This window comes from Cryptomeria japonica, chromosome 8 (assembly GCF_030272615.1).
Source record: "Cryptomeria japonica chromosome 8, Sugi_1.0, whole genome shotgun sequence".
NCBI lineage: Eukaryota > Viridiplantae > Streptophyta > Pinopsida > Cupressales > Cupressaceae > Cryptomeria > Cryptomeria japonica.
In genome coordinates, this window is record NC_081412.1 from 728242417 (window position 1) to 728262284 (window position 19868).

The window sequence follows — 19868 nt, forward strand, 5'->3', positions numbered from 1 at the left end:
CTATGATAGAGCTTTTCAATACCAGACAAAAGACAGGAGAACCCTTTCTCACCTTCCTCCAATGATGGAGAAAGATGTGTTGGCATATGGACACTCCAATGAGACATTGTATGTGATTGAAGGTTTTGTCATTGATGGCAACCTTGCAATCCTATGGCACTGGCAAGATATTATACTGGCAAAGTGTTAGGGTTCCCACAGATACTGAGAGGGGGAGGGGTGAATTAGTATCTAACCGGTAATGAGTTTTTCTTAAAACAGAACATGCAAAACATAAAGTCACTGTATACCGATATGCAAGAATTAATGTAATTAACAGAATCAAAAACATCCACATGAAAAGAACACCATAACACAAGATGTTTAATGAGGAAACCTGGTGTGGGAAAAATTTTGGTGGGATTTGTGACCCACAATGTTCACTTACTAGCCAATAAGAGAATATTACTTACAATAGGGGCCTGCACATGCAGGAAGGCCAACTACCTAGAGCACACTGCTCAATAAGAAGTCACACTAGCTTACAATGAGGATTATGCAAATCCAATGATCTGTACTGCTTTACAATAGCATCTTTAATGCCAGATTCAATACCGGTTCTTGCTTTGTTCTTTACATATACCCTTGACCTACAATTCGCACATTAGGTCTGCCTTATAATTTTCTTTATGCTTCCTATCCATATCTTACAAATGTCTACAATGATCTCTTTTATATACAAGAGTCATTTTACAATTTTCCAAGTTGGCTTACAATAATAAACAAAATATTACATATCAAAAATCCTGTCGGCCTCTGTGCCGGTATACATCTTTTCTTCTATGTCGGTGCCAGTGTAGATTGTTCTTGTTGATGCTAGTGCACTGTCTTGCTTGAATAATGCTTCACAAGTAGAATGTTTTGTCAGTGCCATAGGATTGCACAGTTGCCTGTGTAATGCTTTGCCGGTATAATGTCTTGCCAGTGCCATAGGATTGCAAGGTTGCTTGTGTAATGCTTTGCCAGTATAATGTCTTTCCAGTGCCATAGGATTGCAAGGTTGCCATCAATGACAAAACCTTCAATCACACACAATGTCTCATTGGAGTGTCCATATGCCAACAATCTCCCCCTTTGGCATTGATGGCAACACTCATGAGAAATTTCAAAAAAAAGCTATCCAAAAATGTGTAGACCAAAAATGTTACCAAAAATGTGAGTGACTCCCCCTGAGCATATGATCCCTATGTTTTGAATTTTCTCATCCTACTACTTCCCCTTTGGCATCAATGACAAAGGTTAGTAGAGTTTGTAGTTGTACTAGTCCATAACCTCAACCTTGTAGTTGGGTAGTTGTTATCTGAAGAAGATCTCCCAAAATTAAGTTTATACCATCCATAAACTTTTGACTGTCTTTTATTGCTGTCTCAGTTCTATTTACTATACCGGTGAGATACTGCAAGTGCTCTGCCGGTGTTTTGCTTCACTGTGTTAATGCCTCTGAGATTTCCTTCCATAGTGATGCTAAATAGTCCAATCTTGGACTTAGTTTAGATCTCAAAAGTTTTGCCTTGTTTATTATTGCCTCTTTCTCTCTTTCCAATTTGATCAATTCTTTCTCAAAATTTCCTATCTTCTCTTCAAGAACTGATAATGAATCAGGTGAGTTGACAAATTTGTCTACAAGTTTATTTATCTCATCCTGTGCCTTGCTTATTTTCTTGTCTACATCTACAGTCAAAAAGTTTATTTAACATGTATCTTTATACAAGTTTTTGTACTCTTTTAACAAATTACACAATTTGGGTAGAAGTGTGTCAAACTCCCTGTTACACTTCTTTATTCCTTCCTTAAAGAATTTTTGTTTCTCTTTTTCTACAATTTCCTTTACAGATTCTACCTTTGTTTGTTCAAAATTTCCAGAAATATATTTATAGAGTGTATCCAACTATCCTAAAGAATCTTTATTGTCTATATTACAATTAGGAGCTATTGATTTCAAAAATGGGATTGAATCATCTATCGCTTTGTAAGCTTGTGAGCTATAATCAGTTATTTTCTTGATAGATTCAAGTAATACCTCAGTCACATTTGATGGTGACCCAACAAACTGAGTACCGGTGGAAGTGACCAAGCTTGTATTGACCTCTGGTAGGTCTATTTGTGTCTGCATTTCTTTAAGCACTGGTTTTCCTGCTTCATTTCTTACCAATGGCATCTATTCTGGAGCCTTTAGCTCTGTTGGTTTCTCTATTTGTGTTCCAGATTCCATCTTTTTCTCTATATCTGCTACTGGTTGCTCTATGTTTCCTATTACCGAAGGTTCTTTGGCTATACCTGATTTATCTGTTGTATCCTTATCTACCACTATGTTGATCTTCTAAGTATCAACATTCACAGTATATAAGATTTCAGGATTAGGATTATTATCCTCTGTATCCATACTCTCAGCTGCCGGTTGATCTTCAGTAGTTGTTGTTTTTACTGGTGGAGTATTTAGAAGAGGTGGGGGTAAGTTGTCTCTAATCTTGATACTTGGTGGTCGACCAACTTTACCTTTCCCTTTGTCCTTCTGATATACCTTAATGGGCTTGGGATTCCTATATTCTTCTTTTTTTTCTTTTTCAACTAAGAATATATTCCAACCATTTTCTGTTTCCTCTGAAACCTCTGTAACTCTACTTGCCATCAGTGAAATTTGTCGGTGTGCAGTGGAAAAAACTGTCTGGTTGGCTTGAGCTATCAGATCATCAATTTCTTTAGGTGAGTTTACTGGATATACTGCAAGCAGTTTTTCTATTTTTATTTTCTTATCTAATTCAATTATTCCTTGCCTTTTGGCCTCAAGTTTTTTGTATAGTTCATCAGGAATTTCATTTAAGACTTGCATCAAAAACTTTTTATACATGTCCATGTGTAATATTACACTCTCCTCAGCTTGCCCTTTCTCATCATCCGATAGGGTGTCATAAATTTTCCCTATGTTCTTCAGTAATATATCAAGAGGGGCCAAGTTTGTGTTTGTCTTTTTCTTCCTTTTGGGTGTCAGCTTCTTTTTAGGTGTGACTTTTTTGACTGGAGATCTCATAGCTTGTTGCTTCTATCTTGTCCTTCTAGATGAAGGAGTGGTTTTCGGTGAGGGATCTCTTTTCCTAACAACTCTTTTAAAAGTTGCTAGCATATCTCCTTCTGAGGAAGTACCTACCGGTGATAGATGAGCTTCAGGTTGTGGGTCTAACCAACTCATCTTCAGTTATGCTAGTTTTCTTTATTACATATTCCTTTATGGCTTTTGCTTGTCTGGATCCTTTTCTCACAAATGCCTCAACCTTTTTCACTCTTTTCTTTTACTGAATTTGGTTTTCTATTGTCTCAGCACTACCAAATGCTTCTTCCTTGGGTTCCTTGGGTGGTTCCAGAAGTGCTTTGGCATAAGTTTCAATGATATGATAATCAGTCTCATAACCCATCTCTGTTACCCAAATTGTTCCAAGGATGACTTCTTCCATCCATATTTCATCCTTTTTTATTACAAAACATATATCATCCTTGTATTTGTTGACAATTTCCTATGATAGTCTGATTCTTTTGTTCATTCTGACCTTTAGTGCTTGAAAATACTCATTGATATTCTTTTCCTTGTTTTCACCCATGTTGTTGAATAAGTCTGATAATTGTTTTCCTACCAGTATGTCAAATCCAAAATCTTTGTTGCCTATATCGGGAACCTGTTTGGTTATGTGTAGCATCAGACATACTAACAAATTTCAAAATCTAAAAGTTCCTTTCTTATCCTTCTTGATTTTGGCTAAGTTATCAATCAACTCATCTTTTAACCATTCACATACATCAATTTTCACATTTTCTTTTACCATATCATGAGCACTCTTAATGCATAAATTGGAAACTGCGTTAAGTCTATTTGCATGAGTTGCTTTGTACCCTAAAATCATGCTAACAAATCTAACATTTATATCGGTCACATCATTAACCCTCAGAGACCTTCTGTCTGATGTTGCACCAGTTAACTTCATTACTAGGTCATTGGAGACCTTCTTAGTCTTGTTAGGTCTATTACTAGTGGAAGGTAACCCTGTTACTGCTTTCACAGCTTCCTTTGTAATTTTGTGAACTGAATCAAGCCAAAAGAATGAACCATGTACCCTACTTAAAACTATCCTAATCACTTCCTTGGGAAATTCAGGAATGTAGAGGATTTCAGTGAATCCTAGGGTTTCAACAACTTTATATTCAGGTTTTTCATTTCTAGAATTGTCACATATAACAGTCTTATACATGTTTTTAATTTCTTCATCACCTAATTCCTCTATGTTGCAATGAATATACATTCTAGGGTCTTCTGCATAAACAACACCTTTTGGAATTTCGGAAAAAGCACCTGTATTGTCATCTTTCTTAGCTACCTCAGGAACTAGCTGAAACACAGGCCTAGGGCATTTTATAACCTCAACTACTATAGGGTTTCCTATGAATTCAGGTGCAGAGGAGGATGTCATGATGATAAATACCTTTTTCTACCTTTGGATGGATTGATTGCTGAAGTGCTTTGCCTCTTTGCTCGAAATGCCTTAGCTCTGGAAATCTTCGTGCTCTCTAAAAATTTGAAATCACGGTGAAATGAAATGGAGCCAAAACCTTATTTTATAAAGTCTTTTCTACTACCTACAACATTAATTGCTTGCCGGTAATGTATTAGCTTAACTTTATTTGCCGGTAATGAGTGATTTTCAACTTTTTTTCTCTAACCAAGGGAATAATAGCACATGTGTCATTAGATTGCCAAACCCTCAAGATAATTTTCTTCAATTAGATGAAGAACTTCCTGCCGATGGAGCATTTCTTTGTCCTGCCGGTGGAGCATTGTTTTGTCCTGCCGGTGGAGCATTTGTTGGTTCTACCAGTGGAGTATCCCCAATATTTAGATCAGATTTTCTAGTCCATTGCTTTGAGAATTCTTGCTTAACCTCTTCAACCTTTTCTTTACCTTTCAAGCTAGTACTTTTGTTGTCTACCGGTGTACCTTTACTTCTACAAAATTTAGCAATATGACCAATTTTGTTACATGCATAACAAGTTACATTATTTTTCTAAATGGCTTTCCCATAACCTATGCCGGTTTGTGTTCTACATTGATTTGATAAATGTCCAAATCTTCCACAAACATAACATCTTACATTCATTTTGGAGTTTTCAGAGTTATGACCAATTTGTTGCATTTGGAGCATTGACTAGTGGGAGGATTGATATTCTGATAATTCCTAGATCTACATTCATTTGCCTTATGACCATATTTATTACAGTTAAAGCATTTTCCATTGAATTTGTAAGTATTAGGAGGTCTTATCGGTTTGTTGTGATCATGAGTATTTGCAGTACCAGAGCTTTCTCTAACTTCAAATCCAATTCCAGAAGTGTCACCTTTGGGTTTTTGATTCTTCAATAAGGTACCAAGTTTTTCTGAGCTTTTCTTGAATTTTTCTTTGTGTTAATTTGCAGTTTCCAATTCCCTTTCCAAAATTTCTTTTTGTCTCATTAGTTCATTTGAGTCATTTTGAGAATGCATCAGATCTATCTTCAACATGTCATTTTCATAGCTAAGTCTTGTGTTCTCATTTGCTACATCACTTAGTCTTCTGGTCAATTCTTCTTCATTCTTCTTTCTCTCCTCAATCTCTTTGCAAAATCTCATAGTCATATCCTGCATTTCAATTTTTGTTGTCATGATCTCTTGTTTCAATTTGCTTATCATATCATTAAGTGATTCCTTTTCATCATTCTCATTTTGCAATTTTTCACAAAGTTCTCTTCTCTTATTTCTTGTAATAGTAAGATTTTCTTGAAGTGCCTGAATAACTCCTGAGCTACTTTTAAATCATCTTCTAATTTGATATTTTTCAACTTTTCTACATCATGGTTAGTAAGGGCTCCTTCAAGTTGCTTCATCATATTTTCCATCTTTACTGGTGTCAAGATCTTCCTCAAGCTGATAGGCTTCTGAAAATAGAGGACCAGGCTCTGATACCAATTGTTATGGTTCCCATAGATACTAAGAGGGGGGTGAATCAGTATCTAACCGGTAATGAGTTTTTCTTAAAACAGAACATGCAGAACATAAAGTAACTGTATACTGGTATGCAAGAATTAATGTAATTAATAGAATCAAAAACTTCCACATGAAAAAAACACCATAACACAAGATGTTTAATGAGGAAACCCAGTTTGGGAAAAACCTCGGTGGGATTTGTGACCCACAATATTCACTTACTAGCCAATAAGAGAATATTACTTACAATAGGGGCCTGCACATGCAGGAAGGCCAACTGCCTAGAGCACACTGCTCAATAAGAAGTCACACTGACTTACAATGAGGATTATGCAAATCCAATGAACTAAACTACTTTACAATAGCATCTTCAATGCTAGATTCAGTACCAGTTCTTGCTCTGTTCTTTACATATACCCTTGACCTACAATTCGCACATTAGGTCTGCCTTATAATTTTCTTTATGCTTCCTATCCATATCTTACAAATGTCTACAATGATCTCTTTTATATACAAGAGTCACTTTACAATTTTTCAAGTCAACTTACAATAATAAACAAAATATTACATATCAAAAATCTTGTCCGCCTCTGTGCCGGTATACATCTTTTCTTTTGTGTCGGTGCTGGTGTAGATTGTTCTTGCTGATGTTGGTGCACTGTCTTGCTTGAATAATGCTTCACTGGTAGAATGTTTTGCCAGTGCCATAGGATTGGAAGGTTGCCTGTGTAATGCTTTGTCGGTATAATGTCTTGCCGGTGCCATAGGATTGCAAGGTTGCCATCAATGACAAAACCTTCAATCACACACAATGTCTCATTGGAGTGTCCATATGCCAACATAAAGCATTCACCGGCATCAACAAGGACACCGGCACCAGCACAGAAGAAAATATGTATTCCGGTACAGAGGCTGATAGAATTTTTGTTATGTAATATTTTGTTTATTATTGTAAGCCAACTTGGCAAATTGTAAAATGACTCTTGTATATAAAGGAGATCATTGGAGACATTTGTAAAAGTGATGGTAGAAGCATAAAGGAAAATATTAGGCAAACCTAATGTGTTAAATATAGGTCAGGGTATATGTAAAGAATAGAGCAAGAACCGGTACTGAATCTTCCATTGGAGATGCTATTGTAAAGCAGTACAAGTCATTGGATTAGTATAATCCTTATTGTAAGTCAATGTGACTTCCCATTGAGTAGTGAGCTCTAGGCAGTTGGCCTTCCTGCATGTGTAGCCCCTATTGTAAGTAATATTCTCTTATTGGCCAGTGAGTGAATATTGTGGGTCACAAAAACCACCAAGATTTTTCCCACACCAGGTTTCCTCATTAAACATCTTGTGTTATGGTGTACTTTTCATGTGGATGTTCTTGATTTTGTTTATTGCATTATTTCTTGCATACTGGTACACTATTTTATTATGTTTTGCATGTTTTAACTTAAGAAATTCTTATTACCAGTTAGATATTGATTCACCCCCCCCTCTTAGTATCTTTGGGACCCCTAACAATTGGTATCAGAGCTTGGTCCTCTACTTTCAAAAGTCTAATAGCTTGAGGAAGATCTTGACACTGATAAAGATGGAAAACCTGATGAAGCAACTTGAAGGAGCTCTTACAAACTATGATGTAGAGAAATTGAAAAATATCAAATTAGAAGATGATTTGAGAGCTACTCAGGATATCATTCAGGCACTTCAAGAAAATTTTACTGTTGCAAGAAATAAGAGAAGAGAACTTTGTGAAAAATTGCAAAATGAGAATGATGAAAAAGAATCACTCAATGACATGATAAGCAAGTTAAAACAAGAGATCATGACAACAAAAAATGAAATGCAGGATATGACTATGAGATTTTGCAAAGAGATTGAGGATAGAAAGAAGAATTAAGAAGAATTGACCAAAAGACTAAGTGATGCAGCAAATGAGAACACAAGACTTAGCTATGAAAATGATATGTTGACGATAGACCTAGTGCATACTCAGAATGACTCAAATGAACTAATGAGACAAAAAGAAATCTTGGAAAGGGAACTAGAAACTGGAAATCAACACAAAGAAAAATTCAAGAAAAGCTCAGAGAAACTTGGTACCTTGTTGAAGAATCAAAAACCTAAAGGTGACACTTCTGGAATTGGCTTTGAAGTTGGTGAAAGCTTCGGTACTACAAATACTCAGGATCACAGCAAACCAGTAAGACAACCTAATACTTATAAATTCAATGGAAGATGCTTTAACTATAATAAGTATGGTCATAGAGAAAATGAATGTAAATCTAGGAATTTTCAGAATATCAATACACTCACCAGTCAATGTTCAAAATGCAACAAAGTTGGTCATAACTCTGAAAACTGCAGAATGAATGTGAGATGTTATGTTTGTGGAAGATTTGGATATTTATCAAATCAATGTAGAACACAAACCGGGATAGGTTATGGGAAAGCTATTCAGAAGAATAATGTAACTTGTTATGCATGTAACAAGATTGGGCATATTGCTAAATTTTGTAGAAGTAAAGGTACATCGCTAGACAACAAAAGTGCTAGCTTGAAAGGTAAGGAAAAAGTTGAAGAGGTTAAGCAAGAATTCTCAAAGCAATGGATTAGAAAAGTAGATCTAAATATTGGGAATACTTCTCCACCGGTCGAACCAATCAATGCTCCACCGGTAGGACAAAGTGATGCTTCACTGATAGGACAGAGTAGTGCTCCTTTGGCAAGAAGTTCTTTATCTAATTGAAGAAAATTTCCTTGAGGGTTGGGCAATCAAATGACACATGTGCTAATTATTCCCTTGGTTAGAGATAAGAAGTTGAAAATTACTCATTACCAGCAGACAATGTTAAGTGAATACTTAACCGACATGGAATTAATGTGGTAGATGGAGAAAAGACATCATAAAAATAAGGTTTTGGCTCCATTTCATTTCGCCTTGATTTCAAATTTTCAGAGAGCGCGAAGATTCCGAGCTAAGGCATTTCGAGCAAGAAGCAAGCACACTCCAAGCAATCATCCATCCAAGGCAGTAAAAGGTATTTAATCATCGCATCCACCTCTACAATTGAATACATAGAAAACCCTACTATTGTTGAAGTAATCAAAAGACCTAGGCCCATATTTCAGTTAGTCCCCAAGATAACAAAGAAGGAGGATACCTTAGGTGATTTTTCTCAAATCCCTAAAGGAGTTGTATATGCTAAAGACCCTAGAATGTACATCCACTACAATACTGAAGAGTTAGGAGATGAGGAAATCAAAACCATGTATAAAACTATAATATGTGATGATACTAGCAATGTTAAAGCTGAACACAAGGTTATTGAAACCCTAGGATTCACAAAAATCCTTAGCATTCCTGAATTTCCAAAGGATGTGATTAGGATAGTGTTAAGTAGAGTTCATGGAGAATTTTTCTGGCTAGATGCAATCCATAAGATCACCAAGGAAGCTGTGAAATCTATCACAGGGTTACCGACCACCGGTAAGAGACTAGACAAAACCCAGAAGGTTCCAAATGACCTAGTTACAAAACTAACAGGTGCAACATTCGATAAGAGATGTCTAAGGGTTAATGATGTAAAAGATATCAATGTGAGATTCATAAGTATGATATTAGGTTACAAAGCCACTTATACTAACAAACTTAACTCAGTTTCAAGTCTATGCATTAAGAGTGCTTATGATATGGTAATAGACAATGCAAAAATTGACATCTGTGAATGATTAAAGGATGAACTAATAGACAACCTTGGAAAAATAAAAAAGGACAAGAAAGGAACTTTCAGATTTGGAAATCTGTTAGTATGTCTAATGCTACACATAACAAAATAGGTTCCCAATATATGTTATAAAGAACTTGGATATGACATATCGGTAGGAAAACAACTGACAAAACTGTTCAATACCATGGGTGAAAACAAGGAGAACAATATTCATGACTTTTTCCAAGCATTGAAGACCAAAATGAAGCAAAGAATAAGGTTATCCCTAAAAATAGTAGACAAAAACAAAGATGATATATGCTTTGTTATTAAGAAAGATGAAATCTGGATGGAAGCAGTCATCCCAAGGACAATTTGGGTAACCAAGATGGGCTATGAGACAGATGATCACATAGTTGAAACTTATGCTAAAGCACTTCTGGAAGCCCCAAATGAACCTAAGGAAGAAGTATTTGGTAGTGCTGAGACCATAGAAAGCCAAATACAATCAAAGAAAAGAGTAAAGAAGGTTGAAGCATTTGTGAGGAAAGGATCCAGGCAAGTAAAGGCCATTAAGGAAGATGTATTAAAGAAAACTGACATAACAAAAAAAGAGTTGGCAGCTCCACAACCTAAAGCTCATTTATCACCGATAGGTACTTCTTCGGAAGGTGGCATGCCAGCAAATTTTAAAAGAGTTGTTAGAAAAAGAGATCCCTCACCAGCAACCACTCCTTCACCTAGAAGGACAAGGCAAAAGCAACAAGCAGTGAGATCTCCGGTTAGAAAGGCCACACCCAAGAAAAAGATGACACCAAAGAAAAAGAAAAGGACAAATAGTGACTTGACACCTCTTGATATATTGTTAAATGAAATCACAAAGGAAGGAAAACTAAAAAACATAGAGAAAATTTATGACACTCTATCTATTGATAAGAAAGAGAAAGTTGAGGAAGGTGTGATACTGCATATGGACATGTACAAGAAATTTTTGTTGGAAGTAGCAAATGAAATTCTTGAAGGTTTGTACAAAAGACTTGAGGCCAGAAGACAAGCAGTGATAGAATTAGATAAGAAAATAAAAATAGAGAAACTACTTACTATATATCCAGTAAACTCTCCCAAGGAAATTGATGATTTGATCACTCAGGCAAACCGGTCAGTATTCTCTATTGCACACTGACACATTTCACTAATGGCAGGAAGAGTTATTGAAGTAACAGAGGAAACTGAAGATGGTTGGGACATATTCCTGGTTGACAAGGAAAAACAAGAAGAATACAGGAAACCTAAGCCTATAAAAGTATATCAGAAGGATAGGGACAAGGGGAAAGGCAAAGTTGGTGGACCACAAAGCATAAAAGTTAAAGAAAACCTACCCACACTTGTGAAAACTACAACTACTGAAGATCAACCAGCAGCAAAAAGTATGGATGTAGAGGATAGCAATCCTAATTTTGAAGTTCTATATACTATAAATGTTGATACCCAAAAGATCAACATAATAGTTGATAAAGATACAACTGACAAGTTAGATATGGCTAAAGAGCCTCCGGCGGCAAGGGAAATAGAGAAACTGACAAAGGATACAAAGAAAAAGGAAGAGTCTGAGGCACAGATAGAGACAACAGAACATACAGAGAAACCAACAAAGCTAAAGGCTCTGGAACAGGTTCATAAGGAAACACTGCCACCGGTAAGTAGTGAAGTGGGAAAGCCAGTGCTAAAAGAAATGCAGACACAAATTGACCTATCAGAGGTCAATACAAGAATGGTTACTTCCACCAGTACTTAGAGTGTTGGGACATCATCAACATTCAAGTCAACAAATGTGACTGAGGTATTATTAGACTCCATTAAGAAAATAACTGACTATGGTTCACAAGCTTATAAAGCAATTGATGATTCAATACCAATTTTGAAGGCAATAGCTCCAAACTGTAATATATATAATAAAGATTCTTTAGGACAGTTGGACACATTGTATAAATATATTTTTGAAAACATTGAGAAAATAAAGGAAGAATCAGTAAAGGACAAGGTAGAAAAAGAGAAATATAAATTCTTTGATGAGGAAATAAAGAAGTGTAACAAAATTTTTGACACACTTCTACTAGAACTATGTAGTTTGTTGAAAGAATACAAAAATTTGTATAAAGATACATGTAAAACAAAATTTTTGATTGTAGATATTGACAAGAAAATAAACAAGACACAAGATGAGATAAATAAGCTTGCAGACAATTTTGTCAACTCACTGGATTCATTATCAAGTTTTGAAGAGAAGATAACAAATTTTGAGGAAGAATTGCTCAAACTGGAAAGAGAAAAAGAGAGAATAATAAACAAGGCAAAGTATTTGAGATCTAAACTAAGTCCAAGATTGGACTATTTAGCATCTTTGTGGAAGGAAATTTTAGAGGCACTAACACAAGGCAGCAAAACACTGACAGAGCATTTGCAGCATCTCACCGGTATAGTAAAGAGGATTGAAACAACAATAAAAGATAGTAAAAATTTTATGGATAGTATAAACTAAATTTTGGGAGATAATAACTACCCAGCTACAGGGTTGAGGATATGGATAGATGAAACTACAAACTCTACTAACCTCTTGACAACCTTTGTCATTGATGCCAAAGGGGGAGTAACAGGATGAGAAAGTTCAAAATATAGGAATCATATGCTCGGGGGGAGCTCTCATATTTTTGGCAAACATTTTTGGTAACCTTTTTTTGGACTACACATTTTGGATACTTTTTGAAATTTCTCATGAGTGTTGCCATCAATGCCAAAGGGGGAGATTGTTGGCATATGGATACTCCAATGAGACATTGTATGTGATTGAAGGTTTTGTCATTGATGGCAACCTTGCAATCATATGGCACCAGCAAGACATTATACTGGCAAAGCATTCAATGGCATCAACAAGGACACTGACATCAACAAGGACACCTGTGTAGGAGAAAAAGTGACACTGAGCAAACATGCCCTAATCTCACTTTCAATCACACGCTTGTGGAATATGAAAGAGCCTAGAGGTATCACACAATTGGCTACTTCTTTTTGTGGAAGAGAGAGCCACAGGCTACCTATTAGGATTTCTATTCCTTTGTTGCAAATGATAGATAGAATGATGCAAGTTCAACTATTAACCCTAAAGTGTAAGTATGAACTAATAGCAAGATTGCAGAATTGAACTTAAACAATGGAAAGCTATAAACACAAGAATAAGACAAGAATGCAAATGCGTACCCGGAGTTAAAATCTGAGTGAAAATGTTCGGGACGGGGGCGCGGGCGCCACTGTCCTAATTCTACTCCTGAAACTGTTGTTTTGCAACCTGAAAAGCTGTCGGAAAGTGTTGAAAACTTGTTGTCTGACAGAAGGACCAGGGTGCCTAGCGCCCCTGTCCTGGAAGGACCAGGGTGCCCCACACCCCTATCCTAGCTTTCTGGGCTAGAATTTGGTGTGGAGTGCTGTCTCGGTCTGCTTCTTCCGGATCTATAACTTCCGGCATCATCCGAGTCCCGAAACCTACACTTATATCTGAAAAGGGTATGGTGGGCAGCTATATAGGGTTTTGCCTTAGTCAAACCCCCACTTTAGTGATTTCCACCTCCATGAATAGCCAAGTTGTATTGTAAAAGTAATGTGTGTGCAGACCTTGTGTGTGTGCAAGATCCTAAAATGCAAATAAGCAAACTAGAGCAACCTAGAAAGTAAACCCTAATTGCTTGTAAATGATAATGTAAATGCTCCAAATCAAGATGCAAAGTGATCTAAAGTATGAATAAGTGATATATTGAAGCTTATGCAAAGACATGAAAACAACATGAAATCATACCCAACCCCAAGGGAGGGGTACAAGCCAATCTTCAGTCAGTAATCTCCTATTGCTCTTCAATGCCTTCAAAGCCCTAAATGGATGAATGAAATTGATAAATGCTTGATAGATGGATGTTGAATGTTGTTGAAGTCTTCAAAGATCTTCTCTTTCACTGCATAGAAGGTCCTTGAAAGCCAAAATTCGGATCCTTTCAAATGAAGAAAGAGAGCTCTTATATATGAAACCCTAGGTCTTAATTTCAACTTTTGGCTGACCTAGAGATTGAATCTCTCACCAATTTCTTGGGGTTAAGCTTTATTTTATGATTGGATCACACTCCTAAAATTTCAGAAAAAATGTCCAGGACCATGTGCTCTCCAGGCGCCATGGTCCTCTCCGGGTGCCATGGTCCTGACAACTTTTGACCAAATTTTCAAGGTCGTCGGATATGATGATTTTAGAGAGAATCCCGAAGTTATAGGTGATTTTGAGATGTTTTGACCCCCGAAATCAGGCCTTAAATTTCAAAATAGGACCTAATTAGGGTTTTTGATTAAATGATGTATTGGAGGAATAAAATGAAAAGGGCATACTTTAATGAAAGGGCCCAACTTTATGATATGGGAGATGATAAAATAGAACCTTAGACCTAATTAATTTAATTAATTAAGTGCTAAAGGGGAAATGTAATGTAAAATGCGAAATGCGCCAAGGTGGGTGCTAAACTAGATGTGAAATTGTACCACCCTAGCAAGTGCGTACAATTTACGATGCTACATTTAGCCCCCACTTTAGCAGTCATATGAACACTATGTGCATATGCAAGCTAAAGTATAGAAAAGTAAACATTATTTGAAAAAGGATATATCCATAAATCTGTCGAACGAAGCCCCCAACGGTATCTGCAGTACACTGTTAGGAACCGCACCCTACAAAACACACGTTAGATCACAAAATCACCTAATGCTTACTAAGGAAGGTGATGAAAATTTGAGGGTAGCTATATGCCCCCCCCTATTTCGGCTTGCTAATTTTAGTGAGTTGAAACAGGGTATCATGTTTACCACTTCGAATTGTTAAAGAATATTGATGACAAATGCTCACAAGAGGATTTGATATGAGATCAAAAACTAATGGAGAATCATTTGGTAAGAAAGAGGACTAAATCTCAATTCCAACACAACAAAGAGTGTGAGGATTTGGGAGTTCTCTAACACAAGATGAAGGATGTAAATGGAAACAAAATGCAAAGAGAAGAAAAGAAAGGAAAAAATCATGAATACACACATTGGTGATCCATGAAAAGAATAGTGAGAGAGCAAACATGGACTTCTCGCCCCTAGATCTTGTCTAGGTGATCCATGGGAAAAAGGACATGGAAAACTAGCCCCTAGAGTCTATCTAGGTGATCCATGTAAGGGAGGAGAGTGAGAAAGTCTAGCCTTATGCTGCTAGTTCCACTCAACCTTGTGCATGTGTGTGTAAGTGAGGTTAGAAGCACCTCATAGGAGTCTATGCCCAAGTATGCTACAACCTGTATATGTATAGTACAAAAGTGTGACATCTCGCTCTAAGAGTCTGTGCTCTGGTTCTGAGAATAATCACCTTGCATAAAAGAAAAATGGAGACATCTCGCTCTAAGAGTCTGTGCTTTGGTTTCGAGAATGACCCATTGCTCAAAAAGTGTAATGTTTATGTTATAAGTAAAGTAGAACAAGGATACCTACCTTCATCACAAAAGAAGATACCCCAAAAATCTAACAATGTCATAGATCCAAGCAAGAGAGTTTTGCACTCTTTAAGCATGGATAAGATAGTTGAAAAGGGATATCTTGTAATATGTGTAAAGGAGATCCTTAGAGGAGAAGAGATCTTTGTACAAAAGACACCTATCCCCAAAAGGACAAATATAACATCTTCTAGAATAAGACCAAGAAGAGAATAAGAATGCAATACTTCCTTCTTTTGCGAGGTGAAAGTGATTCTTAATGAAGGATGATGCTCTTTTTAACCCAATTGGGAGAGTGAATTCATTATGGATGTATTTTACCAAGTGCAAAAGAGGTTGTAGTCAAGGACTTACACCTCTTGTAAGAGAGAATCCTTGAACAAACAACAACAAATGCATACAAGGAATAACATCAAGTAATAAAGTTCACACCATCCATGAAATAGGAAAAAGTGGATCCTTAGATAAAAATAAGAAAAGATCATTGCCTCCCAAGGATAAGGACTTACACAATCTTCTAGGGAGAGATTTAGACATAAGCAAAATGTACTACAAACTCACATAAGTTCATGCAAGCCAGACATTAGTGTATGTAAAATGCTCCTCACAAGAAGTGGGTAGGATAAGAAAGAGAATACCCATCTTCTCCCATATCTAGGAAAAGAGGATTCTAAAGAAAAGATGATCAATATTTCCACATTATTACCCCATAGGAACAAGAGATAACATATAAAAATTAGGCTATTATGTTGCTTCAAAAATATGATTGCACTTGAAATTGTACCATCATGAATGACAATGAGCCCCCAGTAAATGAGCTACCAATGTCACATAATGATGAGCAACATAACAGCCATTAATGTTATTTAAAGACATGATAGATTGAATGAGGTATTTGAATATGACATGCTAAATGCTCAACTATAAGTGAAATCAAAAACATGTATAAAAAATTTGAAGAAGAAAAGTCACAAGAAATCTTAGAAGAGGGATGAGTGTAATTTATTAGAGCCTTATCCCTGGGGGAAAGGACTTTATGATGAATAGGAGATAAAGATTCATAAGTGGATTTAGAAATTTGAGGGGAGTCATAAAGAGATTTGTTCATCGCCAAGATTTCCTTATGAGGGGAATGAGAGTTGATAGAAGTAGAAGATGATTTAGTTAAAGTGAGATCCTCATCACTACTAAATATAGCATTCACACTGAGAGATGGTCTTTTAGATGCTTTGGTGGGCTTAGAAAGGTTATATCCAAGTCCAAATGAATATTCATGCATGTTATGTTCTAAAGGAACTTTAATTCCTTGTTCATTTGTGCCACAACCATTTCCACTATAGCCACTCTTAGCCAAAATATGAAAACCACGACCATAACGATTAGCCATTTCAGAAAGAGAAGATGGTTTTTCATAAGACAAAGAATCAAATTCTTTAGAATTAGAGGTGTGAGGAGAAGAAGTTTGAGAAGCGGCCACAAGATTATTGCTCATAGGTTCAGGTAAGATTGATTGATCTCTAGTTTCTTCCTTCTTTTTAACTTTAAGCTCTCTAGGAGGAACCCTATACTCACCTACAAAGGTGGGATTAAAGTCAAGAGATCCCCAATCATCTTCTGCAAGAACCTTCTCAGGATCAAAAGCCTTTTCATGTGTAGATTCAAGTTGAGAAGGATCTTCTTCAGGAGCTTTAGACTCATCCAAAGAATTTTGATCATCAGAGAGTGAGGATTCATCCATAGGTATCTTGTTTAAAGAGTCATGACTAGAAGAGGAAGGTTTAGAAGAACTCCCTTTGGAAGTAGATGTTTGCAAACAAGCTTGAAAATTAGTATCACCTACCAAAGTATATGTCTTATTGTTATAAATAAATTTAACTTGTCTATGCAATGTAGAGGGGACAGCTTGCATACTGTGAATCCAAGGTCTCCCTAATAACAAGTTGTATGTTAGATTTCCCAACATAACATGGATAGGAGTAGGCAAAGTAACAGGTCCCACTGTGATGGGTAAGGTGATAATACCTAATGGAGACTCAGCCACATTATCAAAGCCTCAAATGGGATGAGAGTCAGGCTCAATAAGGGATGTATCCACATTCATCTTATGCAATAGATTAATGCTACACACATTAAGGCCATAACCATTATCTACCAGTGTTCATCTTATAGCAGTGTCATTTATGATAACCACAATCATCAAGGGATCATATTGATGTTGAATTTCACTAGTAGGCAATTCATCTTGAGTAAACACAATTTGAGCTTTAGGATTCATCACAGAGTTAACCAAAGACACTATATTACTAGATGTATTAGGTGGAGGAACATTCAAATCTTTCAAGGCATCTTGTAACATTCCATGATGAACAGAAGAAGTTTGGATCAAATCCCAAAGGGATATCTTAGCAGGGGTAGCTTTAAGTCATTCTATGAGATCATATTCCTTACCAAGAACTTGTGAAATATGTGGAGCTTGTGGAAGAATTGGTTGAGGATTAGGAAGAGAGACTCGAGTAATAGGAGGAGGATTAGACTGCCTATTGTTTCTTGTGTTATAGGTATGAGCAACCACATTATAACTCTCTCTAGTCAGTTGCTTAGCATACTCATAAGGGCTCTTAGAAGAATAACCTCCTTGCATAGTAATAATAGGTTTCTTAGGAGTGCAAAAAGAATCATTAGCATAACCACCTTGAACCACTAAGATAGGCTTATTTAAAGGTTGAGAATTTTGAGAAGGACAAGCACCTTGGACAGTGAAGAGAGGTTTGTTAGGTGTTTCATTCACATGTATCAAATTGATTGAGGATGGTTTAGGGGAATGAACAAAAGTGTTGGAAGAATTGTTGATAGTCTTCTCTTGCACTAAAATCTTATCACGGATCAAATCAATTTTAGGAGAGAGACAAGGGATAGGCATTGATGTTCTAGTAGGAAGAGTAATACTAGGAAAGGTCATATCATCCTTTATCATCAAAGGATCTACATGGGGAATAAACTCTCTAGGAGAAGGATCAACATTACTCTCTAAAGTCTCACTTTTGAGAGGGAGATCTTTGAAAGAGATGTTAACCATCTTGCTTTGAACTAGGGTTTCCTTATGAGTAGAACCAAGTTGAGGAGAGGGAGAATAATTGAGATTCAAGGAAGGTGAGAAACTATCAAGGGAGTTTTCAATCTTGATTTCATCCCCTTTGGCTAGGGTTCTCTCATGGGATAGAGAATAATCTACACCTTCTTCTAATGGTTCATCCCAAATAGTGAAGTGGTTGAAAGGAATGTTTGAAGTATTGTCAATTTCGGGAGAGGAGATAACATTGTTTATTAATTCCTCATCCTTAGGAGGGAGAGGATCAATAGATGTGTTAAACTCATCCTCTTTCCTCAAAATATATTCAATATGATCTTTATGGGAGAGAGAATTAAGGAAATTGCTTATTATTTCATCTTCTTTCTCTAAGGGATGCTTATGGGTAAGACAAACTTTAGGAGAAGGGTAAGTATTTATCATTAATTCATCATCTCTAGTGGGAATTTTGTTGGAAAAGGAAATGCAATCACTATGGAATGTAGGGATCATGTCATCTTCTTGCACAAAAGGATCCTCATTAAGGGAGTGTTTTTTAGGAGGAACATGGACATATTTCTCCAAAGATTCATGCTTAGGAAGGAGATCTTTGAAAGAAGTGTTCATAACCTCTTGTTGCACTAACATGCCCCCATTGGAAGGACCAAATTTAGGAGAAAATAAATCAATGTCCATCAATACCTTTTCACTTAGAGAGGCATCATGTAGGGAAGGTGAAGTAACATTAAGAAAGGTGTTTATGATATCATTCTCTTCCTCTAGGATAGCTAAATAGGAAGGGCACATTTTAGGAGAATTGTCAAGATCACTCTTAAAGTCTTCATCCTTAGAACATGGAAGAGTCTCAAAGGGATTGGTAGCAACTCTTTTAGGCACTAAAATGTTGTTATAGATGGGGGGAGGTTCTTTAGGAGAAGGAAAAATTGAAACAAGGGAAGCTAACCCATTATCACATCTATGAGATGAATGCATCATGACAACAATTTTCCTCTTTCAAATGATAACACATGCAAAATAAAAGGAAATTTTCAATGCAAGAACTTAGAATATAGATTTAGAAAATGAAATTTATGATTCAAATGAGTTCCTAAATCAAATTTGAAATTATTGACCAAAATTAAGCTATCCACAAGTTCAACTTTGAATTGAAAAATTAAGGTTTTAGCAAAAATTTCCTCTAAATTTTTTATTTTTTTTCAAGAAATTAAAACTTGTAAATAGTATAAACACTCAATTTTGAAAAATAAATCAGAATTAGAGAAGATTGGAGTTCACGCCGAGTTCACCAAAATGTGTAGGAGAAAAAGTGACACTAAGCAAACATGCCCTAATCTCACTTTCAATCACACACTTCTGGAATACGAAAGAGCCTAGAGGTATCACACAATTGGCTACTTCTTTTTGTGGAAGAGAGAGCCACAGGCTACCTATTAGGATTTCTATTCCTTTGTTGCAAATGATAGATAGAATGAT